The sequence below is a fragment of the Alnus glutinosa genome, chromosome 1 (genome assembly GCF_958979055.1).
Source record: "Alnus glutinosa chromosome 1, dhAlnGlut1.1, whole genome shotgun sequence".
Taxonomy (NCBI): Eukaryota; Viridiplantae; Streptophyta; class Magnoliopsida; order Fagales; family Betulaceae; genus Alnus; species Alnus glutinosa.
In genome coordinates this window covers 37487219-37500931 of record NC_084886.1, presented here as the reverse complement: position 1 = coordinate 37500931, position 13713 = coordinate 37487219, and the positions used below count along the sequence as shown (strand labels likewise).

The 13713-nt window shown below is 31.3% G+C and overlaps 1 long non-coding RNA gene across 1 annotated transcript; it reads left to right on the top strand.

The window, feature by feature from the left end:
- Nucleotides 1–5029: 5029 nt before the first annotated feature.
- LOC133863195 (uncharacterized) lies at nucleotides 5030–10650 on the top strand. Its single transcript, XR_009899373.1, has 5 exons — nucleotides 5030–5304; nucleotides 7349–7394; nucleotides 9734–9835; nucleotides 9963–10455; nucleotides 10596–10650. It is a non-coding gene; the product is annotated as an uncharacterized LOC133863195 (long non-coding RNA).
- The last annotated feature ends 3063 nt before the right edge of the window (nucleotides 10651–13713 follow it).

The window sequence follows — 13713 nt, the reverse complement described above, 5'->3', positions numbered from 1 at the left end:
TTTTTTTCTAAAAAAAAATTTTGGCCTTGGGGTGGCCGAATCACCCAAGACCAAAATGGCGGTGGTCAGCTATTCCATCCATGACCAAAATAGGCGAAAAGTTTTTACTAAATCTAGGGAAGGAAATGAGATTCAGTGAAGCTGCTGTTTGTGCTTCAAGAATTAGGGAATGAATATTTCGAAATGCTTATTTGCTAAATTATGACAATTTCAAAGGAAAAAAAAAAAAATCACCAAGTTAAACCCATTAATACATAGTCATGTATTCCATTTCTTATATATTAGGAGTACAAGTCCCTTGATAAATCACTTAGGGATGGTTTGCTAATGCTTTTTAAAATTTGTTTTTTACTTTTTATTTATAACGTGACATAAAAATAAAAAATAAAAAATCAACAAACGAGCCCTTATGTCATTCTTTTAGAAGTTGCTTATTTTTATCTTACCTGAGCCTCACAAATAAAATGTAAAAAACATCTTTTAAAAAAATTAACAAATGTGCCCAAAATTGTTTGTTTTTAGAAATTAGAAGCCCTTACTGGATCTTAAATCTTCAGATATTACAAAGATCTCTCCGGACATGTTTGGGTAGCATTTTATTCTTGAATTTATTTTTATTTTATATATATATATATTTAAAAAATAACACATTTAAGTAGGTTTTTTAAATTCAAATTCTACTCAAATTTTATCATTTTTTTTTTCTCCTTTTCAATTTTGTTTCACATTCTCTAAATCATTCGAACTTAATTTAAGAAAACATTTTTTTTTTCAAAATTTACAATTTTAAATATAATAAAATATAATAAAAAAAAAATTCACACCAAACGAATTGATTTCTCCAAATGAAATGGACAGATCCCCTGCCTCCCCTCAATAAGACCATTAATGAGGTTGTCAGTTGTCGATTGAAAATCAACTGTTTCAACTTGCCTGCCTCTATCAATCAATCAATCCATTGGGCTTCCCAAAGAAGATGTGTGGTATCCAGAAGTCCCACGTTGAGTAGATAGATTATCAAAAAGGTCTGACATAAGTTTTAAATCTCAATCAATATGAAATATTCTTGTTAGTTGAAGATTTCGTCCTAAATAAATAAAATAAAATAATAGAAAACTAATTATCTTTGATCAAATGATGTTTACTTATTAATTAAGACTTAACAATGTGGGCCCTGGGATTCAACTCCATGTGAAAGGGAATTACGGTGCTCTTCAACCTTTGAAATAAAGAATTTATACGATTCAATTAAAGCCGTAATCGAGTTGAGTCAGGCTGAATATTAAATATTTCAACTTTATTTATTTAATTTTGTTTTAAAAATGAGTTTGAATTCGAACTTATCATCAAATTTTATAATATATTCAAACTTTATTTTTTTTTTTTTTTTTCAAACGAATTCAAACTTATTCATTGCTTATATATTGTACATATTGTCATTATTAATATTCACTTAATTGTTATCAACATGGAAATTAGGAACTCTCTCACCATGAAAAACTTATAATGTATGCTTCTCTAAAGATGTTAATGCAAGAAGATATGTTAGCTGTACAACTTTTACACTACAGTTGTACGATAATGCTGATCTGTAAGTAGGGGTTTTTTTTTTTAAAAAAAAAAAAAAATGCTGGATAACATTAGGAGAGGGAAAAACCCACTTACACGTCAACATTGTTGTGCAACTGTTGTGTAAAAGTTGTGCAGCTAACATATCTCTAATGCAATATTAATGTAACAAAATTCTTTAGCAGGGTGCAAAGGTAATATGAGCAGATAATGCATATGCAACACCTAACTACTGACCCATGTTGATTAAATTTAAAATACTATGAGAAATATATTAGATGACAGAAGGTAACAATAGAGCCAGAATTTGGTTCAAAGGAGGTAAGATTAAAAAATAGAGGTAAAGGAAAAATAATTAAAAATATTAAAAATATAACTACAATTGTATATATATATATATATATATATATATATATATATATATATATATATATATATTCAACAATCAATTTAAAAGCAATTATAGACCCTATGTCTTTATACAACAAACCTCCCAATTTTTTTTTAAAAAAAATGTGTGGTTGATTATATGTATAATAATTGGCCGGGGTATTTAGGGCTAGCTTGAAAGAGACGCAGGACTCTGATTAATTGGTTTGACATGTACATTGAGAGGATGCTAATCCAAAAATTAGTGTTGCCTTTGAGTTTGACAGCACAGGGTGGTTTGTAATTGCTTTGAAAAAAGTCAGATTTTGAATAAAACTTTAAAGTCCCATTCTACCTCCCACGCCACGTTTGGTATTCCTTTGAAAAGAGGGAGTTTAAGAAAAAGACAACAGGCTGATAGCATCGAGTGAGTCATGTTATTTTTAAGAGATAAGGATAGTTGGGCAACAATCCTCAGTGGTCAGTAATCCATGTGAGTCACTAGTGGCTTTTTGCGATGCAAACCCTAAAAAATTCATGTCACATGCATGTGATAGAACTCACGGAGATTCGTTGGAAAGCTCCCTTACATGGTTATGTAAAGGTCAATTGGAATGTTGCAGTAGATAGACACAAATTGAAGATGGATATTAGTGTTATATATTATCAGAGATAGTATGGGAAAGGTATTGGCTACGCTATCTATATTAAAAGATTTACATAATTGTTTCTGATGTTGCAGAAGTCACGACGGCGCTGAGGGCAGCCAAATTTCGTAGTGAATTGAGTTCTTTTAGTATGATCCTAAAAGGTGATACTCTTTAAATAGTGCAGGCATTTAAAAAAGATAAACGAAATTTGAGTACATATGTACATCTTATTGAGGACACTCAAGAAATTTTGAATAGCCTACAAAAATGGCAAGTTAATCACGTTTGTCGCAATTTGAATGGTGCGGCTTACCGGCTAGCTAGGAAAGCATTATACCTTAGTAAGAAAACCCCATGTATTTCGAATATTTTTGCGTTTGAGCGCTGTACTTAAAAAGGTTAATTTATGAAATGGGCTCGATTTTAATTATAAATAATAATAATAATAATAATGAAGATATGAAGCTATATATATCTTGGGCATTAGGAAAAGAATTCCATTTTATTTTTTAAAAATGCTTAAATGATATCTGGAAAATAAGAAAATAAAATTAGACGAATTTATAGCGGCCAACTCAAATTTATACGAATTTATTTCATTTTTTTTAAAAAAAGTAAAAAAGAAAAAAATAATTCTATTCAAATTCAGTTCACTTAATAAACAAATCATCGATCTCGAGTCGAAATGGCATCCCACATCCAAATTAAGTTGTTAGTGGTCATACAAGGATGCCGATAAAAAAATACTTGGTGATCAAGTCGTGATCTTCAATTTTTTATTTATTTTTTTTTTTTATTTAGGCAAAATTATAATAATTATTCTTGGAATTTTTAAGTTACATCGCTGTTGATACGGGGGCCATATTTAAGAGCGTGGTTATCCTGGCATTTAAAAGGTGAAATTTGATTTTTTTTTTTTGGCATACCTCATAGACTTCTTGGATTATTTTGATACCACAGGAAAGCTATATATTTGTAAATCAGATAAATTACAATGACTAATTTTGTATTTTTCATATAAGTTATTAAATTAGGAACTCTCTTACCATATAAAATTATTTACAGGGCACAAATTAGGTAATATGAGCAAATAATGCATATGTAAAATTACTATAATGAATAAATAAGTCGCAATATTTCTAATTTAATATAAAAAGAGAAAAAAATAATAATAATAATAATAATTATCAAGACGATGATAGAAAATCACCAATTAGAATAAGAAGAAAATAGATTGAACGGAGAGATTCAAGCAATGGATCCAATAGATTCTTGTTGTCTGAGACGACATCTCGTATATATGACCCATCAAAATGCTTCGGCTACAAAAATTAATTAAAGTCTACTAAAGAAGCCCAATAAGGGTAATCTGGGCTACCATCTCTAATGGGCCCGGAAAAATACAAGCGAAATCCGCTATAAAATATGAATGAGCATCTCCGGCAATAAGAAAAATACATAGCTAATCAAAAAGCAATTTTCTCTGCTACTAAATGAGGTTGCAGATAGGCTTGCCTTAATCCGTTATCCTTTAGCTTTTATAACCGTCTACTGTTTGTTTGATCTATTTCTTACTTTTTGTAATTATTTCAGTACTGTTTTAGTTTGGTTTGGGTTTACTGTTGGAGAGTCCACCCCTTTTTCATTCATAGGATCATCTACTACTTTTTCTTTTTTAGGATCAGAAGCGAGAATGATCCTCTCTTGTAACCATTTTCTCTATGTCATTTTTTTTAATTAAAATTCTAACTGAGTATCTATTATCTTCTCTACTTTATTTTAAATATTATTTTTCATTATTATTTTATTTTATTCTTGCTAATATATATGACCTCTTGGAGAGGGTGCATGAGAGAATATTAAACTCCAAATTACATCAAACTAGTTTCGTAACTTTTCTGACTACTAATACTAAATTTTCTTACTAATTCGTAAAATCCTAGTAATAATTGTCTATCATAAGTTTATGTCGAAATATTAGGTTTTATGAGGAAAAACTAAGACTTGAAAAAAAAAAAAAAAAAATCAGATTCTCATTCTTAATTTCTTTAAAAATTTATATGACCCTTCATCCGAGCTTATAAAATCGCTAAATTAATTAATTCTGCTCTATCATTGAACTGATATTAATAACTCAACAAAATTTCATGACCTAATTAAATATATATAACTAGACCCTTAATTGTAAGGAAAAGTGATCTATCTATCAGCTCAATGATATATATATATATATATATATAGAACACTAATTAAAACGTTAGGAATTTTAAAACCATACCAAATGACCTCCAAAATCATGAAAAGTCACAAACTTATATATTCTATTATATATATGTATCAACCAATTAGTTAACATCCTCCTGGCATATATGGCCTGAAATTTGTGACTTTTGGGAATTGTCCCTCCACAAATCTTTAAATATTTGGCACCGCTGCTGTCAAGTGTCAACCCATAAATTTTAGGTTAATTTCCAACGTACACGTACATCCCCATTTTTATATCCTCTAAAACTATACCTAAAGTTCATTCAAAAATTATTCCCCTTCGAATCCTAATTAATACCCGAAGGCATCATAGAATTGAACGTCAAGACATCATAAATTTTTGTTGAGATTTGTGCCCTCTAAAATTCAAAGTTCCTCTTTAATTATCTTGCAGCTGATCAATGCAGAAACTTGTACGCATGCAGCGTGTGTAGATACGTGTGATTCTTGTGTACGTTTGAATTCATATTCTACAACCCCAAGTGTAGAGAAAACGACCATATCTACTCCTTAATTAGTATATAATCTATCATAATATGCATGTATATATTCTTGAAAACACAAAGGAAATATTTAAAGAGAGAATTGAAGAAGCTAGAGAATGATTCCATTATGTGAAAATTGATTTTGGAGAGGTGGAAAACACTTTTTAATTAATGTCCTTGCAGCTATATGGAGTTGTAGAGAAAAAGGTATATCAAGATTCCTTGAGAAAAGGAGAGGTGCCCAAAATTTTGTGCTTAGGGTTCTTTGAGAGAAAAAAAGGAGAAGGCAAGAATTTTTTTGAAAATGATGAAGAGTATATATCACTACAAAAAAAGGGGCTTTTAGAGTTGTTTTTGTTAGAACCGTTTTAACAAAATGGCTCAAATTGGAGTCGATTTGAACTAAAATGGCTTGAATTCGAGCCGATTTAGTTCAAACCGACTCTAATTGGAGCCGTTCCTTATAAAACGGCTCCAATTGGAGCCACTTTATACAAACGGCTCCAATTGAAGCCGTTGTAACCGAAACGGCTCAACATGGAGCCGCTTAAACAAAACGGCTCCAATTGAAGCCCTTTTTCTAAGGCGTCTCGAGTTGGAGCCGTTTTTAAACGGCTTCAATTTGAGCCGTTCTAACGAGACGACTTCATTTGGAGCCGCATCGAATAAAACGATTCCAATTGGAGCTGTTTTTTCTAAGGTGTCACCAAGTTGAAACTTTTTAATACAGCTCCAATTGGAGTCGCTTTATAAGAAACGGCTCCAATTGGAGTCACATTGTTAAAACGGCTCCAATTAGAGCCATTTGTAAAAAACGGCTTCAATTGGAGCCGATTTACAGCAAATTAAAACGGTTCTAATTGGAGCCGATTTAAAAAACCTCAGATTGAGGCTATTTTTGTCAAAATGCTTGTAATTAGAGTCGTTTTTGTTAAAACACCTCTAATTCAAGCATTTTTGTTAAAACAACTCCACTTGGAGTTGTTTGAAAGTGAAGTTGTTTTTAAAAATAAAAAGAACTTCATTTATAATAACCCTAACCCTAGAATTTAAGATTTCAAGACTGATTCGTTTATGAGTTGAGCTTAATTGAATAGTTGATCTCGAATTAAAGCCGATCTATAAAATATGTGTTTAAGCTCGACTCGTTTAAATTCGATCGAGCTCATTGAGAATGCTCCATTCGAGTCGATCTGTGTTACTCAATAAGCTCAGTTCAACTAGAGCTCGAGCTAGGTTATTAAATTTTTTAAGTTCAAGCCCGAATTTGAAAATAGCACGTTATTATATCATATTAGAGTTCATATATATATATATATATATATATATATATATATATATATATATATATATATATCATGTTAGAGTTCATTATATATATAAACTAATGGTATATATGTATAATTTTTCAATCTCGAACTAGTGCCGATCTATGAAATGTGTGTTTAAGCTCGACCCAATCATTTAAAACTAGTGATTGCTCAAGCTTGAGCTAGGTTATTAAATTTTTTAAGTTCAAGCCCAAATTTGAAAATAGCACGTTATTATATCATATTAGAGTTCATTATATATATATATATATATATATATATATATATATATATCATGTTAAAGTTCATTATATATATAAACTAATGGTATATATGTATAATTTTTCAATCCCGAACTAGTGCTGCTCTATGAAATGTGTGTTTAAGCTCAACTCGATCATTTAAAACTCGGGCGAGCTCGAGCTCGTTGAAATTGCTATTCGAGTTCATAAACTAATAATATATGTATAATGTGAGCTAGTAGTTATAAGTCTAATATATTTTATATAACTAAGTAATATATATATAACTTATTAATATGTTAGTTTAACATATATATAAATACTATTATTACTGTATTATAATTAGGGTGCGTTTGAGATTGCGATTTCGTAGAGAAAAAATGCGATTTTAAACCAAATCGCAGAAAATGAACCGTTTGAAAACTGCGATTTTAAAAAATTGCGATTTGAAAATGCAGAAAAGTGCTAGCTCTCCATCGCTCACTCTCATAGAGACCCCCACAGGTATGTCCTCTCTCTATCTCTCTCTCTAGCTCTCACACATGAACTCTCTCTCTCTCTCTCTCTCTCTAGCTCTCACACACGAACACTAAAAAACTGTTGATTTTTAAATCTGATGCTTGGGTTGTGATCTTTGTTAGGGTTTGTCTTTCTGCTATGGCTGTGTTGGTATGTAGTTTGCTGGGTTGATGGCATATCTACGAGTTTTGCCTAGAAGTAGTGTGGGTAATGTGTCATCCATGAGTTTCATCTTCCCTTTCTCAATTTTAGTGGCGTGGGTATTTGTTATCCAGAGAAAAAAAAAAAAGGAGGTGGCTTTATGTGATTATATGCACTTTCTAGATGAAATAATGGTTGTGATGTGTTTGATTTGTGCCCTTTTACTGGCTTTTATACGGTTTTTGCCTTGATGTAGCAGATTTAGCTTCCTAGTCTGCTTTCCCCTTGCATTCTGATTTTCTTTTGTTTTAGCATCAGTAGTTAGCAAATCAGTAATTGTTTTTGACAGAATAAAAATCTCCTATCAAAAAATGATCTTCAATGATATTCTGGAATTATTCATAGGCTTCAGATCAGGGGCAGAGGGAGGGGGCCAGGGTCGAGGGGGGGTCAAATGCCCCCCCTCATCTCCTAAAAAATCTCCTAATCTTTGGCATAAATTTTATTTTTTTATGCCCCTGGAAGGCTGGAATGCCCCCCTAGCATTTTATCAATAGGCAAACTTGCCCACGCAACCCACCCTTTGCCGTGGGTTTTACTGTCATAACTCGTAAACGTTTCTGTAAATAGGTCAAAACAAAAGAAAAGAATAGAGAGTTGAGAGGTTGAAGGGACGAAGACGAAGGTTGAAGACGAAGACGAAGGAAATAAATACCATAAATCAACCAAAAATGTGCGTGTGGCTTTAGAAGTCAGAAATTTTCGGACCGAGAAGTAGAACTTTACAAGAATTTGCTTTGATGGATTTGTTCATAGTATTTATTCCAACTCAAAACATTCGACCATTCAAATAAGTTTTCAAAGTTTAGCCCTTCAAAATAATTTCTAAACAAAATTCAATTTTTTAGTTTTAGGTATGTAATAAACTTTCATATTATTAAGATTTAAGCTTTTATATTTGAATTGTTCTTTTCAATTTATTGTTCTTTTATATTTATATTTTTTTTTATAATTATTTTTATATTTAATTGTTTATGAATATATATATATATATATATATATAGTTTTTATTTCATATTTTAATTGAATAAAATATATAATTATAGTTGCCTGAGATTATGGACAACAATGATTCAATTGAGCTACAATCAAATTCTAAACGAGTTCGTATTGAGGTAGATTTAGCAAATGTGTCAACCGATCCTTACTTAAGGAAAAAAAAAAAATTATGATTACTATCCTAGTAATAGAGACAATATTCGAAGAGCATATCTATAAAAAAAATACTTTGTCAACCATTTAACCATAATTTTTCACAAATACAATTTGAAAAAATATGGCATCATTTTAATCGCATGGTTCAAAAAAAATTCTTGACCCCCCTGACTTATAATCCTGGCTCTGCCACTGCTTCAAATGGTGATTGCCAAGTTTTTATGCATAGGCTTCACCGCTTCATAGTGATTGCTAGGTTTTTTTGCATAGGCTTCAGATAGTGATTGCTAAGTTTTTTTGCATAAGCTTCAGATAGTGATATAAAAGATAGTGTTGTTTTAAATACTTTTATAGGTGGAAGATGAGAACACTTCCATTGGAGGAAGATAAATCAATGATTGGATTCTTATTTTATTTTATTTTTATCCCATTTGCCATGTGTTTGGATTCAAGCCTTGAAGATTGGATTCTTGAATAGATAGAGAAAATGCGTTTGCGCTTGCATCTAGACTATTTATTTCTCTATATTGTTAATTGCTACTTCTTCCAATTCATTAGGAAGCTTTAGACAGCTGAAACAATATATATATATATATATATATATATATATATATATATATATATATATATATATATATATATATATATATATATATTTTGGATTCACTGTCATTTATTTTTGAGAATTATGGTAGTTCAAATCTTCATTAATAAGTGGCTGCTCTCTCCTAGAGAATAAATAAATAAATAAACTAATAGTTTTTTTTTTTTTTTTGTTTTTTTTCATTTCATTTTTCTGTCCTGGTTCCTTCTGATGTGATCATGGGAGTTGTTATTTTAAATTTATGTTCTGTTCTTGTTTTTTCAACTCTTGTTCTTTCATCTGTTTACTGATAGAATTTGGGGTTGATTTCATGTTCTCACATTCATGATTAACTTTGGTTAATTTATAATTTTTGTTTTCACAGGAGATATCAAAGCAAACGCCACCCACCTGAGCTAAAGTTTTTGTAGTAACCCACACAAAAAGGGATGGGGCGCCTAGCACTCAAACAGCTTCGGAGACGATTGTACGTGCTTAACCTAGTGATTTAATTTGTGTTTTGTTGAATTTATCATATATATTAAAATAATATAAGTATTTACTGATGCAATTAAGTGTTTAATAATTAACACATTTATATATATATATATTAGGACAAGCTTAAGGAGCTGATAGTTGATGACACCGCAAGAACGAACCCTGTATATCCGCAGGGTTCAATACTGTGGGCCGAAGATGATGCGCTTGCAATGGCAATGAGAACAGCAGAATACTTGGGTCGTGTTCGTGGAATGGGGCTTGGGCCACTACCGGTTAGACCCACTTTTTGCTCACCTGCATCATCAGCATCACGCTTGTCCCAAGAAGCTGCATTCAATAATCGAATGAATGAAATGATGGAAAAATGGGAGGAAGAAAGGAGAAAAATGAATGAACGGTTGGAGGAAGATAGGAGAAGAGCGGATGAAGATAGGAGAAAAACAGATGAACAGATTGCAGTACAGAGTCGAGTGATAGGGAATATGCAAAAGATGATCGAAAGTCTTGCGTCTGACAATGCAGCACTAGTGGGCAACACTTCGGTTACGTAAGACATTGAGTCACCTAATTTCGTGAGGGTGAAACCTTCAATAGCCAGTCAACCAGGTTAGCTTCCAACATAATTAACTAATTAACAAAGTGTAATTTTTTTAATCTATACTGTTGAAAATGTTACGTGTATTGTTACTAGTTTCCTATATATATATAGTTGCGTAACGTACATTTTATCCGAATCATTAATGTAGGTGCCGTGCCCTTGACCCCGAATGATGATTCGCATGAGTGACCGTCGTCACTTACTATTTCAAGATAATGTATGGTAGACTGTTTTGACTACCATAAAGCGTATTTTTTATTCTATAGACACATCAACTTTTGATTTGTTTAATGTATTTACTTATATCTTTTAAAAAAAAAATTGTTTGAGGCTTCTAGGTGGTTTGAGCATGGTTGTGTAATAATATGATAGACTTATATAGCAGCTCTAGTAGTTGTTGGGACCATGTTATAAGTATTTAGCAATGCGATTGTTTTTATGCTCATGACATTCTAGGTGCTTCGGCTAATAGTAAAGAAGTTGTATGGTAATTATTGCAATAGCAACTGTGGGTCGTGTAATGTCTTTTGAAATTCTGAAGGAGATGCATGTTGTAGTTGTTCAAATTCTGAAGGAAGTGGAGTTCAATACTATAAGTAGCGCTTTTATGCAGCATCACAGATTGATTTGTTTAAGTTTTGTCATGTCATTCTAAAAAATACTGTGTCACATGCAGGCAACTTTATATGATATTCTCAGGCTACTTGGTATGGTTAGCCTTTGTTTGTTTGTGATGATGAAGATGGATGTGGAAGGGACTGAGTTCGAATTGATTCCGAGGTTGTTTTGAGACCGAGGCGATTTGTTTGATCAACAAGATATTTTTAGTGTCTTTACAATAGGTGGCAGAGATGTTGCCCTAGTGAGACGAGTCCCAAGTATAAGAAAACCTATGGCCAATACTTGGAGCTTTTCACTTCCTTGAGGCAAAGCGGAAGCTTTTGTTTATCAATGGTGGCAATAGCAACTATGTGTGCATTCTCTTGTGACATCTTTTTTTTTGTTTGTTTTTACTGTTTGAATGTTGTAGTTTTCTTGTTTTTTCAGATTTTGACGTCAAGGGTTGTAGTTGAAAATGAAATTTTATTTGTACGTGAACACAATTTGAAAGTGAGCAATAATTAAAACGATTGTTTTTATGCTCATGAGCAATAATTAAACGCTTTATGACGGCTCAAATCGTCTAACATCCATTTTGTTCATGTTATAAGAACGCTATTTTCTGCAATATATTACACCTTACCGTCTAGGAATTGGGGTTGAAATACCAAGTATTAACAAAAGTGAAAAAAATAATGATTTTTTTTTTTTTTAATTGCTTCGAGTCGTTTTGAGTCTTAAACGATTTCAATCATTTTGAGTCGTTTTGGACCTAAAGCGTTTTAAAACGATTTGAGCCGTTTTGAGTCCTAAACGGGTCCAATCATTTCGAGTCGTTTTGGACCTAAAGCGTTTCAAAACGATTTGAGCCGTTTTGAGCTGTTTTAGACGCAAAACGACTCTAAACAGTTTGAACCGTTTTAATAAAACCGTTTCAAATAGGTTTGAACCATTTTAGCCAAAACGTCGAAAAACAATTGGAGCTGTTTTGATTAAAACGGCTCAAAACGGTTTTAAGCCGTTTTAAACAAAAACTGCTCTAACCGTTTGGAACCGTTTTGGATCTAAAACGGCTCAAACGATCCAAAACGGTTAGAGCCGTTTTAGTCAAAAAGGGCTCAAAATGCCTCTTTTTTTTTTTTTTTTGTAGTGAGTAGAGGGCAACTGTTTGGTGCTAGGGTCCAAGGTTTGAGTTCTCTTGTCTTTTTACTCTAGGGTTTTGGATGACAAAATGCATGTATTTTTTGAAAAGAAAATAAATAAATTTTTGAATAAATTTTCATAATAGACATGTGGTTTAAGAATGTTCTATATTGGATTCGAGTTAATTTGTTTTAATGCATGATTGTCATTGTCTATGTGGCAAATCCAATAGTTAACTATTTAATTCTCTAAGAATGTGGACAAATGTAAGACTAGGTTCATAAGAATGAATTTAAATTATAATTGCACCGATTTACTACATTCCATTTGAGTTAAAATTTTGAAATTTGTCTCTCTCTTTTTTTTTTTTTTTTTTTTTTTCTTTTTTGTGTGTGAATTTTAAAATTGGATAAGGATCAACTTCAATTTCAAAAGATTTTCAAATTATGTAAATTCAGGCAGTTACTTATGTTGAACAACTTGAAAAATACTAACTATTCAAAATGTGCATGGCATATTACGTACCTAGACATCCCAAAAATAAATAAATATTTAAAAATAAATTTTCTTTAACTTTTAAAAAGACGGTTTTTCTAAACCAAAAAAATAGTTTTTTATTCAAAGTTTTTGTACGACATAAAGCACAAGAACATAATGAAAATGGACAGAAATTTTCTATAAACCGGTTTGTAAGAAATTTCATACAACTCACATATAAAAGTGACATGTGTCCTTTAAGCATGTGAGAAACACATATTATTTTATTAATGCTATTAAAAAAATATGCAAGAAGTACATGCCATTAAAACAATTTAAATTTACATAAGTTAAGATGAATCACTAATAAATTTTGATGTTACATCGTATATCACCAATGCCGTGATCATCAATTCGTATGCAATGACGACTATCTATGCGAGAATCAACATGCATCGGGTACACAATTAAGCCTATGATCATTATTATATGGTTGAAGTCAATCATGCACTTGACATTTATATGAATAATTAAATCCATATTAGATTAGCTACGTACGTATTTCACCATGACCAGCAGGCAATTGGGTGAAAAGGAGAAATATAATAAATAAATAAATAAATATTTGGTAATAGAAATATGAAAGAAGATATATATATATATATATATATATATATATATATATATTATTCAGTGCTTTTCTTGCGCTGCAATCCATGACTCCTAGGGCAGAAAAATCCAAAAATTTTCCTTCTACTTTCTTGTTTATCTTCCTAATTGATGCCATCAAATGATTACGAGACCTGAATAATAATACATATGAAGTATGAACCCAGCGATGGTTACGTAATAGGTTATTTAATTCACATCTATCTGTTTTTCTTTTTGATGAATACTGAATACATCTATCTGTTTTGTTCAACTAATGTGATGAACTGTACGTATATAGTTTTCCATTTTTCTAGGCGACTATTGTGGACTATAAATCTGAATATTCTTAATTAATTATCCATCCACTTGTCATATCATATATCTAATGCATGCGT